The sequence below is a fragment of the Myodes glareolus genome, chromosome 4, assembly GCF_982192425.1.
Source record: "Myodes glareolus chromosome 4, mMyoGla1.1, whole genome shotgun sequence".
In the NCBI taxonomy this organism is placed as follows: Eukaryota; Metazoa; Chordata; class Mammalia; order Rodentia; family Cricetidae; genus Myodes; species Myodes glareolus.
Window position 1 is genome coordinate 111,821,984 of NC_142029.1, and position 20,834 is coordinate 111,842,817.

Sequence of the window (20,834 nt, forward strand, 5' to 3'; positions counted from 1 at the left end):
ATTCCCATGGTACTTTCCTGAGATGCTCATGACCGCTTGTGTTCATTAGGTCCTCAGGACGTAGACATGAAAATAAATCAATCTTGTGAGAGATTTGCTGGTGGAAACAACCAAGAAGAAAAGGCTTGCATTTGGTATAATTCAGACCAATCACTTCTGCACCAGTGACTGGAATCAGAAAGGAATTAAGGCACACAATTCCTGAGATATGGCAGTCTCCTCTGAGCTACGACTTTGTCTCTGATTCCTCGTTGTTGAGGTCTACAGTTTCCTAGAACTGCACCATAGTCTGAGATTCACACCTCCTAATACTCTTTTTTAATTTAAAATAAATAGAATGTTCACACGCATGTGTTTGTATTGTGTGGGTATGCACATACATACGTGTGGCAGTGCATGTGAGAGTTGGAAGTCGATGCCAGGGGTCCTCCACGATCACTTCCAATTTTTTGAGATAGGCTCTTGTAGCAAGCCTGGGGTTCACCTATTCTGCTAGGCTGGTCGCCAGCAAGCTCCAGGGACCTTCCTGTCCCTGCTTTCCCAGAACTAGAATTATAAACATACTATCCCATGCCTAACAATAACCTAGGGACCCAAACGCAGTCCCATTTCTTGGACAACGAACATACTGACTGGATCTTCCCTTTCCACGGTCTTCCACAGGAATGAGATTCGGAATGGAAGTGATCAACTGGCTCCACATCTTTAAGCTCCCTCCTCTCTTTCCTTTGCAAGCACTTGGCCCAGTAAATTCCGCATATCTAACGTTTTCCCGGAGTGTGTTTTTTGTAGGACCGAATTAACAAAGTCCTTCTGAGAGCACCGGCTGCCCTTATGGTCCTCTATTTACCGGCCATTTGTTGGCTGTTCTGTCTTCACTGCCTGCACCCTGATGCTTGCCCGGTAGTCTGCTCCTGAGTGGGCAGAGGCAGCAAACCCTTTGTGTTCAAGCGCTGAGCTGCACTGAGAAAGGCGTGGTTCTGTCTGAGGTTGCTCTCTGCAGCCGGAAGCTCAGACATCTCATGGCTCTCTTTGGACCACCTACTAGGGCCAGTGAGAATTTAACAGAAAAACAAAAGCCTCAAGTTCTCAAGCGGGTGTTACATAAAAACCAATCCCCATTTACACAAGGTCCCCCTGGAGGTCCTCCCCCCTCCCCTTCTCCATCCCCCTCCCCCTCCCCCTCCTTCTCTCTCCAGTTCCATTTGACAAGCCTCCATGATGGCTTGGTCTCACTTCAGTCAGACTGTTAACTCTGCGCCCTCTGTGCCACTGTCCCTAGCTTCAGCCCCTCGGCATCCTTTCCTAGCAGATGGGCTTCCATTTCCTGCTCTGGCAGGAAAGGCAGGCTGCACAGCCACACAGGGATGGTGCGGAGATCCAGGCTTTGCTATCTTCGTTGAAAACTTCAGCTTTTCTCCTTCCGCTTTTCTCCTTCCATCCCCTTGCTTCCTTCCTCCCTCCCTCTCTCCCTCCTTCCCTCCTTTCTTCCCTTCCCTCCTTCTTTCAGTTTTACATGAACATCTGATGTGGGATGAAAACCCAAGGAGATGGGGAGAGACCCCATCACTACAGCCCAAACTCAAAAGCCTTCTGAGCAATGCAATAGCATCCGTGAAAACCACTGGGAATTTTCCACAGTAAAGCTAGAGAACCCCATTTGATAAAATATTTTTAATGTTAAATAAATACAGAGGGCTCTGAACGTCCCTCTTGGTCATCTATGTGCTTTCTGCTGTCCTTAGAAGAAAGGCATGAACCTGGTTGAGCGAGTTAATTTGTTTCTCTATCAACGCCTGAGGAAAGGCAGCCTCATGATGTGGGGTAACTATTACCTGTGCTCCCCCAACCATCAGGATGCATGGTTAGCGGCATCATAAGGCGGTTCGCCCGTGGCAATGCAATAGTGCAGCACAGAACTGGATGGGAACATGGTGATGCCAGCTTTGCCTCGCTGCCCTCGTCCCTAATTACACTTTGCCTTCAGCTACTCATTCATAATAATGTGTCTTGAAACAGCGAAGCATGGCAAATTCCAGGGGAGCTGCAAGAGCACGGATGCTTCTCCACGGTACACACGATACCTGAGGTGAGGCTCAGAGAAGAACAAAGGCTCCAGACGCGTACCACTCTGACGGTCCTGCTGGCAGGAAGCGCCAGGAATCCCTATCAGCAAACACATCACTGATGGGGGTTCTCAAAGACAGCCTCACTCTCTCAGAAAGTGGTACCCGACCCACCTAGCAGCAGACAGGAACCTTGTTGGAATAGTTCTGTTTTCTTTTAACCCCTGCAAGTATCACATTAAAACCATTGCCATGCCCTGTCTTCAGGGTCTCCGTCAGAATCCCAGGACCCACCACGGTTCAAGCACTTCCTAATTGGTTGTTGAGATCAGTGCTAGCCTCTTAACCATGTGGAATGGGGCTGCTTCTCTGCTAATGACATTTGGGGGCTTTCCTAATGACCTTCAAGTGAAGTTCAGTTTCTTGCCAGACTTGCAGTACCCTAACACGTCCACTCCAGGCCTGGAGAGGCAGACGTGGATCAGCAGTTAAGAACATATCCTGGAGTTCATTCCCCAGCACACAACACTGGAGCTCTGCTCCAGGGGATCTTATGACTTCCTCTGGCCTCTGAGGGCACTATACAAATGTGCACACACAGCCAGGCGTACATCACAAACACACATCGGAATTTAAAATAAAAATAAAATCTTTACAAGAAGTCTACTTGGCTCTCTTTGTTGACCTCATCTTTTGCCCACATTCTTTTTGTTTGTTTGGTTGGTTGATTGGTTGGTTGGTTTTGTTTTTTCGAGACAGGGTTTCTCTGTAGCTTTGGAGTGTGTCCTGGAACTCGCTTGGTAGACCAGGTTGGCCTCGAACTCATAGAGATCCACCCATCTCTGCCTCCTGAGTGCTGGGATTAAAGGCCTGTACCACCACCACCTAGCTTTTGCCCACATTCTTAGCATACTTCAGACACACAGAGTCCTTTGGCTTTTTTCTTTTTTCCTCTCTGTGTTTGTTTCCACTTCAGGCCTTAGCACTTCCTATTGCGTCTGGAGTACCATTATAAAATTTCTGGGACAAACCACTCTCTAGGAAAAGATTCTCTTATGACTAATGGACTCATTCATACTGAAGAAAAGAATGACATTTAAGCCTGACGTCTCTGATGGGACGGAACCTTCCATGGATCAGTGGGGTATGCTTATGTAAACCCAGGGCCAGGTGGAAAGATGAGTATCACCAAGTCCCTCCTTTTCCTAATGTCCCCTGACTACACAGAAAAGGAGACAGAAATTCCGGGGAAACAAGGTCGGCATGAAGGAGGCATGGTGTGTCTGAACGTTCGTGCCTACCTGAGGTTTATATCCTGAGTCCTAATGATTACTGTAGTAGACCAGAGAATGAGAACCTCTGGGAGTGATTAGGTCTGAAGGCAGAGCGCTCATGAGTGGGCTGCCTTGCTTCTTCTGCTGCACGAGGATGCCGCTAGAACACGGCCAGCCACGAAACACAAGTGATCAGAACGGTGAGAACAAATTCCTGCAGTCTCTGAGCTGCCCGGCCTCATGTACTTCGCTGCGGCAGCCTCAGTAGACAGCAGACAGGTGGTTTAATAAGGGTTTTCATAAGGTCTTTAATAAGGGTGGATACTGGGATCAAAACCTGTGGAAGAGAAGACCTCCTGGACCAGTCACTGAATGTGGAAAGCTCTGGAAAGACTTGCATCTTTGGGCCAGATGCTCCATTGAACAGAGGGCACCCCCAAATGGGTGCTGACTGTCTCAGTCAGAAGCACCCAGTAAGACAGCAGTAAGGATGGTTCAGCCATGTAGAGGAGTCTGGGTGGCACACCCTAATGTCCACCAGGTGGTCAGAGCCCACAAAGGACTCCATTTCTCCACCAAACACAGAGAGCATGGGGAACCACCATCGGAGAGTATGGCAATCCAGGGTCAGCCTGAGACAGGACATTTCGCAGCTGTACTGATCACATTTTATTTTTAGGTTTAAAGAAGCCAGTTGGGTTTTTTTTTTTTCTATCTCAGTTCTTTATTTCTTTTTGTACATTAGACCATGATTCATAAGAAGTAGGCTCCAGCCACTCAGACCCCTCCATTAGCTCTCACAGGGCGCTGCTCTGGGTGGCGCAGGCTGGCACTTCAGCTGAACCCAGGTGACCTCTTGGCTTCCGTGGCAACACCGACAGACATTATTTTTTGAACAGTGCCCATTCCCTTCATGTCGACGACACCTCCCTCCTTTAGATTAGTGTAAATGTGGCAAAGGAACAGCTCTGTTCCTAAAGGGCCTAGAGAAGTGATCATGAGGCCTTCCCTATGGCTTTTGTTATCTACTTTCGGAAGCATCATTGACTCCCCAGCTTTAATAATAGAGAATTGGCCAATTACACAAGTTACATGATGTGATGTTTTGGTAACAACAAATTATCAAATACTAGTGTCTTGGTAACAGTATGAAATGGTCATCACCAGCAAGCTTGTTAACTCATCCATCCCTCTCATATATGACTACCTATGTGATATGTGTGTCTGTATGTATGCGCATGTGTCTGTATGTGTGTATGTGTGTGCATGTATATGCATGTGTATGTATCCGTATACATGTGCATATCTATATGTGTATCTATATATGTGTGTGTGTGTATGTATGTTCATGTGTATGTGTCTGTATGTGTGTATGTCTATGTGTGTGTATGTATATTCATGTGTATGTGTCTGTCTATATGTGTGTATATATATATATATATGTGTCTGTGTGTGCCTGTATGTGTCTGTGAAATTTCAAGCGTGTCTGACTGCTAACAATATTTCCTATGCCTACATGTTAGTTCTCTGTTGTTCATTTCCTGGCTGGAGAAGCTAGAGTGTGTGGAAAATGGGGGCGGTTTTGGCGAAAAGGATCAAGCATTCCATTTGTTCAGCAGCTACTTATAAGCGGGGGAGCTTTGCTCTTGTCCTTATTGCTTCTTTGTTTGTTTTGTTTCCACCTGGGAACTGGAAATTGTTACCTCCTTCTACACTGTGTTTGCTAGTGGCCAAGTTATTTTTTGTCTAAATTCTTGCCTTTAAAATGAAAGCTCCCCATTTAATCACCCTCTTTAGGCCATGCAAGGGCAAGTGGCTGCAATCGAGGGGCCCAGAAAGGCATGACTAACAGGGACCTAGAAAGGTCGGCCCCGTAAAGGCTGGGCGCTGGCTGCAGGAGCTGCGTCACTGCAAGTTCAGGAAAACCGCCTCACCCCAGCTCCGCCTTCTGTTGCTGTCAAAGAGGAAGTCCAAAGCCCTGACACAGAAGGAATTTCTAGCTTTTGGAACCTCACACTTTACTATCTCTTAGAAAAATGAGCGCACAGATGGCCTAGACCATGTTTTGGAAATCTAACCTATTCCTTGGGCTGGCAAACATCATTTTCTTAATAAAATAAGATTCCAGTTCTAGGTTCCTCTGAGCAATAAAACAACAACGACGACAGAAACACAGCGGGAGCGAGAACTCACAGAAAGAGCTGCCTTCGTGCACAACCTTCTGGTAGCTCTACTCACAGAGATGCAACAAAACCCTTGAAGGCCCCACTCACGCCTCATACTCAGCTCTGTCATGGGGCCCCACAGTGATGAGAGGGGTGGTCTCCTGGAGGAAACATGAGTGTCTCAGTACTGATGTAATGCACACACACACACACACACACACACACACACGTTCTGCTGTAGGGACTCTGGTCTCTTTCCATGCGGAGGGTCACTGTGGGTCAATGTCTACAGCCTCTGAGCTGCCAGCCCTGGCCACAGGTGCTGTATGCATTCACGAATACACCGGAGCAAGGGCACCTCTCATCTCCACGCATCCACACCACATGGCCAGACCTCTATCTCATGCATCCACACCACGTGACCAGACCTCTGTCTCACGCATCCACACCACATGACCAGACCTCCCATCTCCACCCATCCACACCACATGACCAGAACCTAGTTTTTCCCAGCTTCTCTTTGAAGCGCCACCACCCCATTCCTACTGTGGTCATTCAGGGCAAACAAGCCTATTTCAGCCACAGAGAACATGACTTGATGCTGCCTTCTCATGACCATGCTCCTCTAAGCTAGGAAATGCTTCCTTTCATTTGAGGAGTTCAATTCTTGTGAATTTTTACAACAAACCACCAAACGAAACCTAACATGCTACGGTGAACAGAGTTGATGTACTCACTAAAATTACCATTTGTGTGCCCCAAAGACACCATGCCGTGTCCGCAGAGCAACCGTGCTTAACACAAGTGTTTGCCGTATGGAGTCCCTTCCAAAAAGCACTGTATAAATAATCAGTGCAGGTAAAACCAAGGGTTTTGTACAGATTTCTAAAAGGCAGAACTGCATACTTAAAATACACTAGATAATGTAACAAATAATAACGTACTACTTGCCTTAACTCATTTAATCCTTGTTCAAAAGTCAAGATGATGGCTCAGTCAGGAAAATACCTGGTCAGATCACCAGCACCCGTGTCAAAGCCGGTGTGGCCTCACACATCTGTAGTCTCAGGGCTGAGGAATAGAGAGAGGCAGGGGCCTTGAGTCATCCACCAGCCATCTAGCTAAACGTGCAAGATCCAGGTTCTAGGAGAGAACTAGTAGAGAGCCATTGGGGAAGGAGTCTGACATTACCCTCTGTCCTGCACATGCTCCACAATTCATACAGATACATGTACACATACCAATCTTAAAAGCGTGCATGTGCGTGTGCATGTGTGTGCGCGCACACACACACACCTTAAGATAAGAAATAGTGTTAATGTACTGCTACTATAGATGAAGGTGCTATAGACATTTACTTTCCGAAAACCATGTAGTTGGTAGGGCCAAAATTTGTACAGGTGAATGAAAGATCAGAATCACGCTTCACAAAAAAAGAAAGAGAAAAAGGAAGAAAGAAAAGAAAGAAGGAAGGAAGAAAGAAAGAGAAACTGAAAGAGAAATTGGAAAAAAAAGAAACGAAATTACTTCCTAGAACAAGGCTGAAATCTCTGTTTGAAGATTTCAGGCACCACACGGTTGAACCTAACCCTAAAAAAATTTCCCCCAGTTTTTCCTTCATAAAAATTCTCCTGGGAGGCAATCTGGGTGGGGTTCCTGTTTTCATAAAACCACTACTAAACAAGACGGCAGCCTGAAAGTAAAGAGACTGCTCCATGATCTGCCCACACATCCCCTAGGGAATATTCTCGAGCTATTTTAGGACCCAAATCAATTCTAATCCCGAAATGCAGAGAGATCCAGAGGCCTCGGGGGTAGAGGAATTAGGATGGGTCAAGTGTGATGGGGATACAAAAGTTCCCCAGATTAAATCACTGGTTAGATTCCACTGGACGTCTCTGGGAGGCTGTGATTGCCAAGCATGCTTTAGGGAGAATGTGATGAAGGGATGTCAGAAAGCCAGGAGCCTAGGACAGACTAAGCCTGCTCACCCACAGCCTTGCATCCTTATTCATCATCTCCTTCCAACTTTATGCTCAGAAATGAACTTGCTCTCCACAGTTTGTAGCTTTCCAATGATGTCTCAGTGAACCCGTTTTTCCAGTCCTGGGAATTAAACAAGGTTCATAGTGAGTAACAAATACAGGGAGAATCAATCCATTTCTGAAGACTGAGAGGAGGGACTTCCAGAGGAAGTCTAAAAAGGCTCTCAAAAAATCCGAGATTTGAATTAGCTCTTGACTCACAGTTTGGCCCATAATGGGGATCTCTCATCATCAATACCCCACTGACCAGTTTCAAAAAACAGAGAGAAATCGCTTATTCTAGGAAAGATATAAAGAGCGAACGTCACACGGAGCACAGACATCTTCTCAATGCATCCTGGGCCCTATGACATCTGCGAGTGTTTTACAAAGAAGTGGAGAAAAGAGAAGACAAGAGGTCCAGGGCAACAGATGTCCATCCTGCAGGACACTCTGAAGGAGGCAGCATTGCATCTGTGACCCCAGCAGCTCCAGAGGATGGGAACTACTTCCACAGAGAGCAAGACAGCCAAGATCCCGCCTCCCTGGCCCACTGTGGCTGCACTGAGACCTGAGCTATCATCAACTGTGTTTAGAAAGTCCAAGCAAAGTGTCAGCGCTGGTGGGGAATTTTCCAAAGGAGGTCAAGATTTCACTGCACAATTTTCTGACTGCTGTCCGTGAGAGACCATCACTCCTGACGCTGATCATCTCTGTCTTCTAGGTTGGGGTCCGAGAAGGACCCGTGCACATTCTAGGACATCACTGCGGTAGGAAACGAACTGGAAAACAGCAGATCGGGCCCAGCTCCTACTTCTGATGGTCCCATGTAAAACTGGACCCTAGTGGTGACATTTTCAATTGCTTCTATTCATCAGGGAGGCCGGACTCGGGATTTCATGAGGTACGAATCAGAATCTTTTCTCTAGAAAATTGGCTTTTGAAAATGCCTGGTGGCTATGACTAAGAGGTTTTGTGCACTGGGGTTTCAGTTAATGTTTGTGTTTTTTTTCTTGTTATGACTTGAGGGAAAAATCCAAATCTAAAATTAGCCCTTGTTTTCTCAACTTAGATCTTTGTAAATATGCCAGCAGTGCTGTTTGTGTGATTATGTGTATCTGTGTGCATGCGTGAATGTGTGTATATGAGTGTGTATATGTGTGCCTTGTGTGAGTGTGTCTTGTGTGACTGTTAGTGTGTGTTACAGAAAACAGTATGATAATTTTTTGACATTTTCATTGCTGTTTCCTGACATACTTAGTGAGGTTTTAAAGGTTTATTCAGAAGTGGGGGAAGAAAATAACAAGGAAAAATGGCTGCCTTGAAAATCAACATATGTTTCTAATTTCCAATCCAAAAGTAGAGGACAGGACCGGATACCAGCTGTGCAGCCTTTGGGAGCTGTAGGACTGGGGATGCAGGGTCTCTTCTTAAATTACTTCGAATTTCAGCATCACCCAATGGAAAATGATTAGTCAGAATGAAAAGAAAGTATTAACAATTGTTAAGGACCACTTCAGGTGTTCACAAAGAAACTGAACTAGTCTGAGAAGGATTGGTGGGTGAGATGGTTTTGATCTGGGTCTTGAAGAGGGCAAGGAGGACATTCTGTGTAAAGGAAGGGTCAGTACCAGAAGTGTAGTGATGGAAGGCCATCAGGGCACAGAGGCTGGCTTCTGTGGATGGAGCCACGTGCGCACCCTGGAAGTGGAGGTGGAAAGCAGATCATAGTAAACCAGCAGGACAGGCTTAATAAACTGTTGCTGCTGAAGTCCAACACATTTATACAGTGCACATAAATCGCGAAGGTGGGTAACGTGGCGCACATCGGGGCAGTAGAAACGGTCAAGTTTTTCATGCACACTACAAGAAAGCCAAGGCGACAGCCAAGAGCAGAAGAGCTACCTGCAGGGCACGATGGGTGGTTTTCTTTCAGAGCCATCTATTTGGGTTGGGGTTCACACCATAAAATTTCTGCAAGTGAAGACAGTCCTGCCTGGCTGATAGTTCACAATGAGGGCTCGGTTTCCATGGCAGTGACTGGATGGTACCAGAGGATGGTACCAGAGGATGGTACCAGAGGATGGTACCAGAGGATGGGTGATTTTAGTTGGTCAACAGCTATGGTTTTCTTTTATGGTGTCGTGTAAGCATGTGGGTTCTGACAGGAATCAATCCCCTATAGTCCAAGAAGGGCAAGGAAATTAGACTAGGTAAGTTAAAAATAGCTGCCTAGACCCAAGGTGACCACATAGGTGCATAGATACCCTTAAAGCCAGCCTGCTCTGGGTAAGTCAGCTATTGTTGATGCTAAATGTCCCGGCAAACATGAATTAAAAGAAAGACGCAGGATTGGAAATCAAAGTAGTTAAAGGTGTCTGGAGCCATGGCAGCCTAACAGTTCCTATTTGAGCAAAGGCCCTCCTTATACTTTTATATATTTTCTTAGTCTCCAGTTCTTGGGTCAAGTCCAGGTAACAGACGTTCTAGGCACTAAGGCTCACGAATACAGGGCTGGCCAGGAGCTAAGGTTCAGAGGCACTTCATCTGTGAGTAACATATATTTAGTTAGAAAAGGGATTTACCACTTCGTGTTAATGACAAACAAGGAAATCAATGAGGTAGCTTCAGACATGGCAAGATTCGGGTATCCCGAGTGTGTGGTTTGTCTGTCTCCACCTCCCAGTCCTGCTGTCCCAAGTGTGGGTCTGTTCTCTGGCTGCTTCTTCTAATGGTGAAAAGCGCAAGGACCAGCTCCAGATCTACACTGCTCTGCTTGCCTATGCCAGCAACGCAGCAGTGTTGTGGCTTCTGGAGTCATTTATCCATTACTACAGTCAGACTCCCAGAACGTACAGATCTCCATCCAGGCTGGGCTGCACGTGGCCAGGGAAGGTCATGGTCTTATTGGCTATTTCTGGATCACAAGCCTATCCATAGTTGGAGAATGGAGACAGAGGCTCTTACTCCATCTAAACCCCAGGGTATGTGTGTGAGGAGTGAGTTTCTATGGAAACTGGGCAGCTGCCATGGCTATGTCAAAGGTATCATGAGGGAACGGGAGAAAGGCCAAAGGGCTAGCAGAAAGGGTGTTAGCTATTGCCGTGAGCAAACAGGAGAAACTTCCAGATTGCATGTTTGATCTGGTCACTGAGTGGCCATGGGTACCATCTGCAGCTCTGTCACCCACAATTTCCATGCTGCACCATGCACCATGCTCCAGACCAGATGAAGGAGCTGGGCTCCATCTCACACTCAGGCCTCTGCAGGCTGCTCCTTCCCCTGGAATGTAGTTCTGCCCCACCCACCATCCCAGGATCCACCCAGGAAATTAAATGTCGACTTTGACATCTTCAAGCATGCCTGCTGGCAGGACAGCAGACAGCAGACGGTCTTCTCTGTCAGGTCCCACGAACAGCAATTTAGCTTTCTACACAGAACCAGACACAGAGAGAGACACACATGTCACATACTCACAAACATACATATTCCACACTCACACACACATTCACACACATGCACGCATGCATACACATGCACATGCACACACATAGTACACACACTCACAGACATACGCACGCACACACACACACATATGTACACACATGTACCCGTGCATACATACATACATACATACACAAATGCACATACACACTCAACAGATATATATGTCACATGAAAACACACACACTCACAACTGCATGTACGCATGTGCACACATATACATACATATACACACACATATGCACACACTTGTCACACACATACACACAGAGACACATACTCACATACACACCTAAACATATACATACATGCACCCATGCATGCATATATACATACACACACATACACACACTCAACAGATACACACTCACACAGAGATATACACTCACAAACACATGCACACATACATGTACATATACATGCACACATGCACACACATAGACACATGAACACACCATGGCTTATCATGGGTTTGTTTGGGAGCATCATCTATCATAGAGCACCTTGGTAGATTTGATGTCTGAAAGAAACTGTTTGCTGGTTGCTGTCTGTGAAGAGGCAAGGGAGACCCATTCTCTGCTAGCAATGCGTTACAGACCCTGCAGGCCACACATGCCTGTGTGGATTAATATCAACTCTAAGCAAAGTCACGCCACAAGCTCTGTGACCTGATTTTCTGCCCAGCTTTCCCAGAGAGTATGCCAAGTCTTCCTCACAGACCGTAAGTGTCTTTTAGAAGATATTAAAATGCAAAATCTCCTAGAAGTCTCTGAGCTGGCAGCAGGGGCGGATTCACGCTCCTCCCCCTTCGCTAAGGTTCAGTGAGGGTTAACCTTTTGAAGCCCCAGTTAGCTGAATGGGAGGTGCGGGGCCTCCTGGTCAAGGCTTTCCTATCAGACAGCATGTTTCAGGAGGCATATGGTTTGAATGAGAAAAAGCTTCCATAAACGTGGGCTTTTGAGCACTTGGTCCTCGGTTAGTGGTGCATTGTGAGGAGGCTGTAATGGTGCTGGAGGGAGTACATCACTGGGCTTTGAGAATAAAAAGTTTCACCGTCTACCCTGTGGCCCTCTCTGCTCCATGGTGTAAGGGCGTGAGCTCAGAATCCTGCTCCCACTGCCATGCCGACCTCCAGCTGCCATGCTTCCTAGGTCTGTTACCAGTGTCTGCGTTGGAATGGGTCACGTGACAACCAGTCTGTTTGCTAAACCTGCCCCAGAGCACCAGGGACCTGTGTAGAAAGCAAACTACTCTTAATTCCCCACCCAGGCTTCTTTATTTATCTATTTTTCCTGTTTAGTTTGCTCAGACTCTGGCTTGTAAATCACTTCCTTCCCTGACAGGCTGTTTGGATAGAACATGCTGGCGTATTGTCCCCCTGGAATCATAAGCCCAAGCAAGCTTTCCATAAGTTACCTCGGTCACGGTGTTTTCTCATAGCAGCGGCCAGTAGCCGATACGGGACTGCATTAAAAGATGGGGGTCTATTCCAAGGCCCAGGTCTACCAGCAGGAGAGTCAAGGCCACCTTTTGGATAACCCAGTTTATTCCAAGGGAATAGCCCCAGGAAAAGTCCTTGGGAAAAGTAACTTTCTGCCCTTATTTTCACAGTCTAATAGATTTAGGGCAAGGGTAGTCAGACATTCGATAATGGCGCCTCCCAAGAGGCACTGACAAACTCTGGTTTTGAGTCTTCAGCGGGCAGGGCACTCACCTTTTGCACCCTCTAAGAACTGGGAACATGAACTTGCCAAACTTCCAGAATGCAGCAAAGCCTGTCCCACCAGTCTGTCAGAGAATGAGGTGATTTATAAGCCAGAGTCTGGGGGAACTGAGGGGAAAAACAATAAACAACACAAGCTCCTGAAGGGGAAAGCTAAGCATAGTGGCTTTCCTAGCCAGCCCGCGTTGCTCCCAGGCAGGCTTGGCATCAGACGGGTGCATTGCCCTGCCGTTCCAGACTGGCCAACAACACTGGGAGCCAATCAAGGCTTCCCCTCCCTGGGGACTCAGGTCATTCTAACCACCCTATTCTTCACAGGGAAGTGTTTCTGGAGCTTGTGACACAAGGCCCACTTTTCTCAGAATGCTTTTCCGTGGCTGCCCACTGGGTCTGGACATGCTTACCTCTCTACCCAGATGCCTGTAGTGCCCAACATTTGCTCTCTGATTTCTGTTTGCAACTTTGTCTTGCTGAGTAGTTTGGGGTTTCTTTGTCCTCTGTCCTAAGGCTTTGCAGTGAGATTTACCGTCCCAAAGTACCTGTCTGTATCAGTAATGCTGGCGTGTGGGTAAATACACACCAATGATTAGCAGGTCAAGTCAATGAATTTTGGATACTTTCCTACCAACCAGAGAAGTAACTAAATGGCCTTGGTATTGTGTGCCCATGAAATCTGGGTGATGTACACGCAGTATCTCAGTTTATCCTCACTGGAGAACTCGGAGGGAAACATGGTCACTGCTGTCTCACAGGTGTGATGTTCTAATGGCTCAGGGGGTAGAGCCATCAGGACCTGCCTCAAAGCCTAATGACTCAAACTACAGTGGATGGAAAGAAGCCAAAAGTCGTCCTCTGACCTCTGCAAGAACATGTGGCATGTGCACTCCCTCATACATGTGCACATTTATGTGATAAAATACCTTAGAAGAAAGTAGTTGCAGAATATGAGTATCTTGAGAAGGAATTGGGTGCGTAACACAATACCCATGTTCAGAAGGGAACCCCAGGGTATGTGGTCAATTCCATATTTTGTCTTGTTTGTTGACTTTGCAGCTCTGAGAATCAAACCTGGCCATCCTTCAAGATAAACAGCAGTGTGCTACCAGTGAACTACGTCCTAGCACAAGCTCCTCTTCCAGTAATAGAAGACATTAGGCTAAGTCAGAAGAACGACCAAGTGGAACTCAGGAGAGTGACCTCCTCAGGCACCTGTACACATGTGTGCATGCGTGCACATACACACAGTCAAAACTAAAATCCTTTAAAAAATTATTTCAGTTAGGGTTGTGGGGAAAAGGCATAAAGGAAAGAAATTAGACCCTTAGGTATGAATTATATATATAGTTAGACTTCATAGCTGGAGTAGGAAATAGAAAGATGGGGGTGGAGGAAATCAAGCATAGGGCTAAATCTGGGACATGCGTGGAGTGGTACTGAAGCAGTTAACAACACAGTAACACACATGTCAGGTACTGGAAAAGGCCAGAGGAGGGTGCCAGATTCCTGGAAACCAGAGTTACAGATGGCTGTGAGCTGTCACATGGGTGATGGACATCAAACCCAGATCCTCTGTAAGAACAAGAAATGTTCTTAACTAGAGTCATATCTCAAGCCCCGAGAAGTCTATTTTTTTTTTTTAAGCAGTGCCATGTAAGGCAATTTTCACGGAGTACTTTAGGAGTATCCCTCCCTCTAATCCATGACTCTCCTTTCCCCATCCTGCTCCCGCTAGTCCTGGTCCCCAGTTTCACTTCTACCTCATCATCAGTGTGTGTGTGAACTGGTGTGTCTATAGAGACCATCAGTGTGAGTGTGAACTGGTGTGTCTATAGAGACCATCAGTGTGAGTGTGTGTGTGTGTGTGAACTGGTGTGTCCATAGAGATCATCAGTGTGTATGTGAACTGGTGTGTCTATAGAGACCATCAGTGTGTGTGTGTGTGTGTGTGTGTGTGTGTGTGAACTGGTGTGTCCATAGAGATCATCAGTGTGTGTGTGAACTGGTGTATATGTAAAGATCATCAGTGTATGTGTGAGCTGATGTGTTTATAAAGAAGTCTAGGATCCACAGATAAAAGGAAAATGCATTATTTGTCTTTCTGAGACTAAATGAGTCTCTTAATATGTTTTTATCCATCTAAAAATCTCTAAGTTAACAAGTCACAGAGACACTAGCCTCCATCCTCATCAGCAACACCGTCTGCCAGAGCTAAGTTGTGGAACCAACTTACCAACCTAGAAGCCCAACAAATGGGTAGAGAAAATGTGGTTTATATATACAACAGAATCTTTTTGTTTTCAGCTGTAAAGAAGGAAGTTTATCACTTGCAGGACAGTGGGAATTGACTTATAACTGTTCTCTCGGTGACACTTGCAGCCAGGTTCTCAGCGAGGACAGAGGAGGAGGGGCTGGCAGGTTGTCACAGGACAGGAAGCCGTGGACAGTTGTGGAAGAGTGGCAGGATGGCGACCAAGCAGCACGGAGAATCCACTGACCGTTCCTAGTCACATGACTAAAATGAAGCCAAACCCTGGCTGTCTGTGGCAATGCCAAACTGCATGATTGCTGCGAGTGTATAGTGCAGCTGTAGACAGTCAAGTCTCTGTTGTCAAACTTCCTAAGCATCTATGCTTTTGTTCATTGCTTAGTGTTCTCTCACCCTTGATCAGAGAAACTTCTTGCCGTGGTCAGAGATCTATGTGGTCAAATTGGCTAGAATGCGTGACAATTGCATGCTTAGTCCTAAACGGGGCATCTACACCAATTACTCCCTGCTCCAGTACACAGGAAATATCCTGGAAGTAAGGCTGGAAAGAACATCAAGGAAGCATAAGTGCTGTGGATCCTGTCTTCTGAGCATGGCATAGCCGTGGACATGACAAAGCCGTGGACATGGCATAGCCGTGGACATGACAAAGCCGTGGACATGACATAGCCGTGGACATGACATAGCCGTGGACATGACATAGCCGTGGACATGGCATAGCCGTGGACATGGCATAGCCGTGGACACGACATAGCCGTGGACACGACATAGCCGTGGACACGACATAGCCGTGGCGCTGAACTCACAGCTGCTGGAGCTACCTGTACAGACCCATGTGAGACCAAACCCGTCAGCACTCCTACATGGATCCAAGTGCTTATGCGGCTCCATCCCCAGATAAGAAGCTGTTCACAGCTGATGTCTCTGTGGGATGAGTGTGGCCTGAGATGCTGCCCAGCTATGGCGGATGGTTCCACACCCATGAGCATGTGGACACTAACTGACTTCAGTGGGGCTATCAAAAGGGGAGGGAGAAAGAAATGGATGTGTTAGGTGGACTGACAGTGGGAGAGGAGAGTGGGGTACAGACATGATCAAGACACACTGTCTACATGTATGGAACTATCAAAGAAAAATATTTTTTTTAAAAAAAGGTCATGCTTCTTCCACAAATGAGCATGAACAAGAGGTTGAACCCAGTGCCATGGGATTCCATGCAGGACTTCAGTTGCTTGCTCCGATGTTTCCACGCAGGGTTTTCCGTCCTGTCTCTGAGACTTGTTTCCTGTACCCCCACCATGTTGGTCTCCCTTTCACAACCATCTCGAGGCATCTGTGCTCACTGGCGTGACTTTCTCATTTCTCTTCCAGTTCTCACATGACTTCGCGGCATGTCCCAGCTCCTCTTCTCCGTGCATTCCCGTTTCTACTCACTTCCTTTCCTTCCTGTCAGCCCTGGCTGTCTCATTCACTCCTGTGGTTTGCTTTGCATATGTCTGAGGCAGGCTTCCAGGTCTGAACCTCCACCTCACAGCTCTCTCCCAAGGCCTAGCCTGAGTTGCCCATTCTCTTCTAGACCCAGCCACAAGCTTAAGTGTTCCGAATAATTAATTAAATCTGACCCCAGTATCTTAATGTAAGCTGTATCTCTAGATTTGCACTGTAATAAACTGTTCTACTTAGAAGGCTGATAAGCCATTCAACCTTTCTCCATCCTTATCATACAAATCCTGTCAATCAGTCATCACCCAACATCCATCCATCCACCTTATGTATCTCTAAATTTCATAAATTACCAGCAAGCGATATGTGATCGGAAAAATATCTTTATTAAAATATAGTTCTTAATGTCAATTTGAACCTAGTATTCTATCGGCTCTACCTCTTTAGAAAACTCACCACAGTTTCTATGCACAGCCTGACAGTTTTTGGCTTCCATAGAGACTGAGGTGGGTGAGACATGAATATTTAATCTGCTTCCCAATGAATTATCCAAAAAAAGCAGAAATGGAAACTCCACCCACTCACTAGCCTTAGTTGCACAACTGAACATTCTCAGATTTTATGGTTGGGGTCACAAGGAAAAACTCAAAATGAATGGGCAGGTCTTTAATCCCTGTGTGTCCCTCTTTAGCAGACAGGGGGGTGGGCCCTTATCTCCCCACTCCCACCCCCATAGCTGACAAGCTTTGTTTAGATGCCAAACAAACAGAGCTGGGAGATGTGTTCTTGGAAAATGCTGGGTAGCCGGGTCCTACCAAAGGGAATTTGGGGTGGTTTATGTGGTTTGTAAGTTCTTGGGGCAAAACTCCCTTCCTGTTGTTCTTGGCAACTACAGTTCAGATATTTGAGAAAGATGTGATCAGCGGGGCTGCTCTCGCCACCTGGCTTGATTTCCACTAATGAGAAGAGCCCATTCCCCTAAAGAACCCCTTTTCATTTCTGATTTTTATTTTTATTTTGAAGCTTTCTGCTAACACAACAGTTGGACCATGGAAGGCACCAGCTCACTTTCCCCTGAGTTTAGACATGAACAAAGCTAGGGCCTCCTTCTGTGAGGAGTTCCCATGAGCTCCCCACCCTTCCTTGCCCCTTTAGCCCTGGAAGGGATGGAATCAGTTTGATAATGTAATTAGCTTTACCCAAGTCTGACACTACTGAAAATTTCAAAATAGTGGCTGGTGGTCACGGATTTAAAATAGTCATGCCCAGTGTTCCCACCATGTTCCCACCGTGTTCCCACCATGTTCTCCTAACAACTTCCTTCCCTTCTCTCTCAGCTGGCCCTGAGATGCTATGTACAAGCACATGTGTATGGGAGTTTTCAGGTGTGTGCAGGTACCCATCCATATGTTTGGGCATGCTCAGCACCTTCCTCTTCCTTTTCTACTTTATTCATTGAAGCAGAATCTCTTAATAAAACCCAGAATTCACCCCTAAGGTTCGTCTCCACTAAGCAAGTTAGCCAACTTGCTTCATGGATCCCCTGTATCTGTCTTCCTAGGCTGGAATTACAGGTGGCATTTTACTGGGAATTTCTAGTCCCATTTCTCATGCAGCAAAATGTTTCAACTGCTGAGCCATCTCCCTAGCCTGGCTCTGTTTTCTTTATCCCAAAACTGTACACATTTGCTGGTTTCTTGCATTCCTTTTGTATCTGTGATCCGTCTCTTCTCTCTCCTCTCACTGTAATTTTAGCAGGATTTGAGAAAATGAGGAGATAATCATCAGTCAATACTTTATAACTAGAATTTTAGTTTTGTGTGTGTTTGCCCTGAAACTCTGGGCAGATCTGGATTGACTCACATCTCTCCTGACCACCATGCAGCATGCCATGCGTATTTGGTAATTCTTACTGAAAAACAAGAAGATGAAATGACTTTCTTTAAGAGTCCTTTTGGGCTAACTTGTATGTAGAACAGAATAAAAACTACACACGAAGTTTAACTACGTGATGATTGCAGTATAGATGTGATGCTAAGAAATGACACTGTTATGCTTTGGAGGGTGGCAGAAAAACCAAAACTCTTTTTTTTTCTGAATTGCATTTTAAGAGATTTGAAGCTTTTGTATTCAGATCCCCAAGTAAGTATTTTATTAGCCAAGGGTGGGAGAGTATTTGTGCAGCAAGTTGGGGTGCCACCTTCCCACACCCCAAGCATGAATGCATCATCTGAGTGGATCTCAGAGGGCAAGGAGTGCCCACCAGACTGAACAACTGGGTAGTGGTTGAAGAAGAGAGGTGGGTGGTTTGGTCATCTAACTCCACCCCCACACTGCCGTGACATGGCTGATTCAAGCCATCCCTTCTCATAGAATGGGAGTTTTCAGCTATTAGAGATGACATGGAACTTTTTGTCCCTGTTCCGCTCAAAGGCAAACACACCTTCCACCAGAATGAAAGATCAAGCAAGGCTTCTTCCAGAACTCCAAACCAGCTGGTTGCAAGAATTTTAAACGTGTCTGTAAAAAAAGCATCTGTTCTTCCCATGTGACTTCCGTCTTCCTTTATCTTGCCAGGAAGTGGAGAGTCTGTAGTGTGAAGTCCAACGAGGAGTTCCACCCTAACATTTGCTATTTCCCCAGTTTCGCTGGGCCCTTGCATATTCCGTCGCTGGTTTTGACAGGCTGCCCGCCTGAAACACTCGCTATTGCCTGCATCCATCTTTGCAGGGTAGAAGAACATGGCACTTGTACAAGAATTTGACTTATATATTTTGAGAAATGTAAAGCCTTGAGAAGCTTTTCTGAACTGGTATTTTTGAAACTCTTAATGCCCCAATTAAAAGGTTTACAGTTTTCTGAGCTTCACAGCTCAGCCTGGTGCAATCAGGATTGGGAGATTCCAGGGGAAGAGGTCAAGACAAGGGCAGATTCATACCGGATGCATGTAGGTTTAATAAGCATTCTTTCATGCTGCAGCTCCTCGTCAAGGCTTCCTATAAAACTTCACAAGCCATAGGCATGATCACTATTATTTTTTTAAAGAGTAACAGAAGGCAAAGTCCTACCACTCAAAGTCTAGGTTGTTCTAGAGATTAAATGGCTTTATACAAATGCCTCACAACAGAAATGCACTCATGGCAGGGATCTCCATCAGCTTAAATGAGGCTAAGAATCCCAACCTGCATTTCCCATTTACAAAGTGAAGACAGTTTAATGCCTTGTGGAAAGGGGGTTAGACAATGGCCACCGAACCTAGAGGCAAACTAGATAAGAAGATACCAATGAAACAGCAAAGAATCTAAGAAGTAGTTTCAGCTGGAGGGGGTGGTATGTTTGCAATCAAACCTTGAGATAGGAAAAGCAAAAGTTCAACGTTACCCTCCACTACCCAGAGAGTTTGAGGCCAACCTTAGCTTCATGAATCTTTGTCTGAGAAAAGGTTGAAAATTTTAATAAAACAATTTTTCATCAATTTTGTTCAACTTCTGTTTTACAAGATGAGTTTTATCAGGTTTGAATGGAACACTCCCCATCTTCTGTTTCTCACTCAGAAAGACTTAGGGGGCTCTTCCTCTGTGCCACACGGAGCTGTGTTTGGACTTGACACATGCTAAGAAACTAGAGCTGCCACTGCAGTAACCGAGACTTGGAGTCTCCTCTTGGGAGATGCAGCTATGCTGGAACTGGGTCACCACCAGGGGCAGAGAACTTAGAAGGGGCTGCTCCTTTCTTGGTCAACTCTGAAGATTAGGAAATACTCCCCTTATAGGAAACTGAGTGCTAGTTGTGAAATTTGATTTTTATTTTCGTTTATTCATTTTGCTATCCTATTTTATTTTATTTTTGTGGAGGTGAATCGGTTGTAGGGTCTCGCACATGCTGGGCACCACTGTGCTTCCAGCCCAAGAGCTGGTCTCTATCATCCCCCTGGATCCACAGGACTGCTTCCATCTTTGCCCTGCCTCAGAGCAGCTCTAAAGCACACATTAGGCATGTAATTGGAGATGTGTGTGTTTGTGTGTCTTCCCAAGCTCCAGTCTTATGTCTTGCTGTTCCAATTTCTGGGCCTCACTCTCACCATTTGAAGTAGAGAATTTAGGCCAGCAGTCCTGCTTATGGCATGACTAAGACTCTCAGCTACCTTGTATTTCTGGGTGGGTTAGGTTTCATTATTGCATTCCCAAACATACTGCGTTGTAGGTGATCCCTCCATCTCCTTGCCAACTTCACCTGACAGCATCAGGCTTTCACCTCCCCTCCCTGCTGTGTGTCCTGTTGTCTTCTTTTCCAATATCCCTTAATTTCCCCAACACCCACATATACACCCATGTGTGTAGGAAAATCGATATTTCTCTTTCTGAATCTG

At 46.0% G+C, this 20,834-nt stretch overlaps 1 long non-coding RNA gene across 1 annotated transcript; it reads left to right on the plus strand.

The window, feature by feature from the left end:
• Positions 1–7,764: 7,764 nt before the first annotated feature.
• Positions 7,765–16,729, plus strand: LOC146894754 (uncharacterized). Its single transcript, XR_015001947.2, has 2 exons — positions 7,765–8,433; positions 15,133–16,729. It is a non-coding gene; the product is annotated as an uncharacterized LOC146894754 (long non-coding RNA).
• The last annotated feature ends 4,105 nt before the right edge of the window (positions 16,730–20,834 follow it).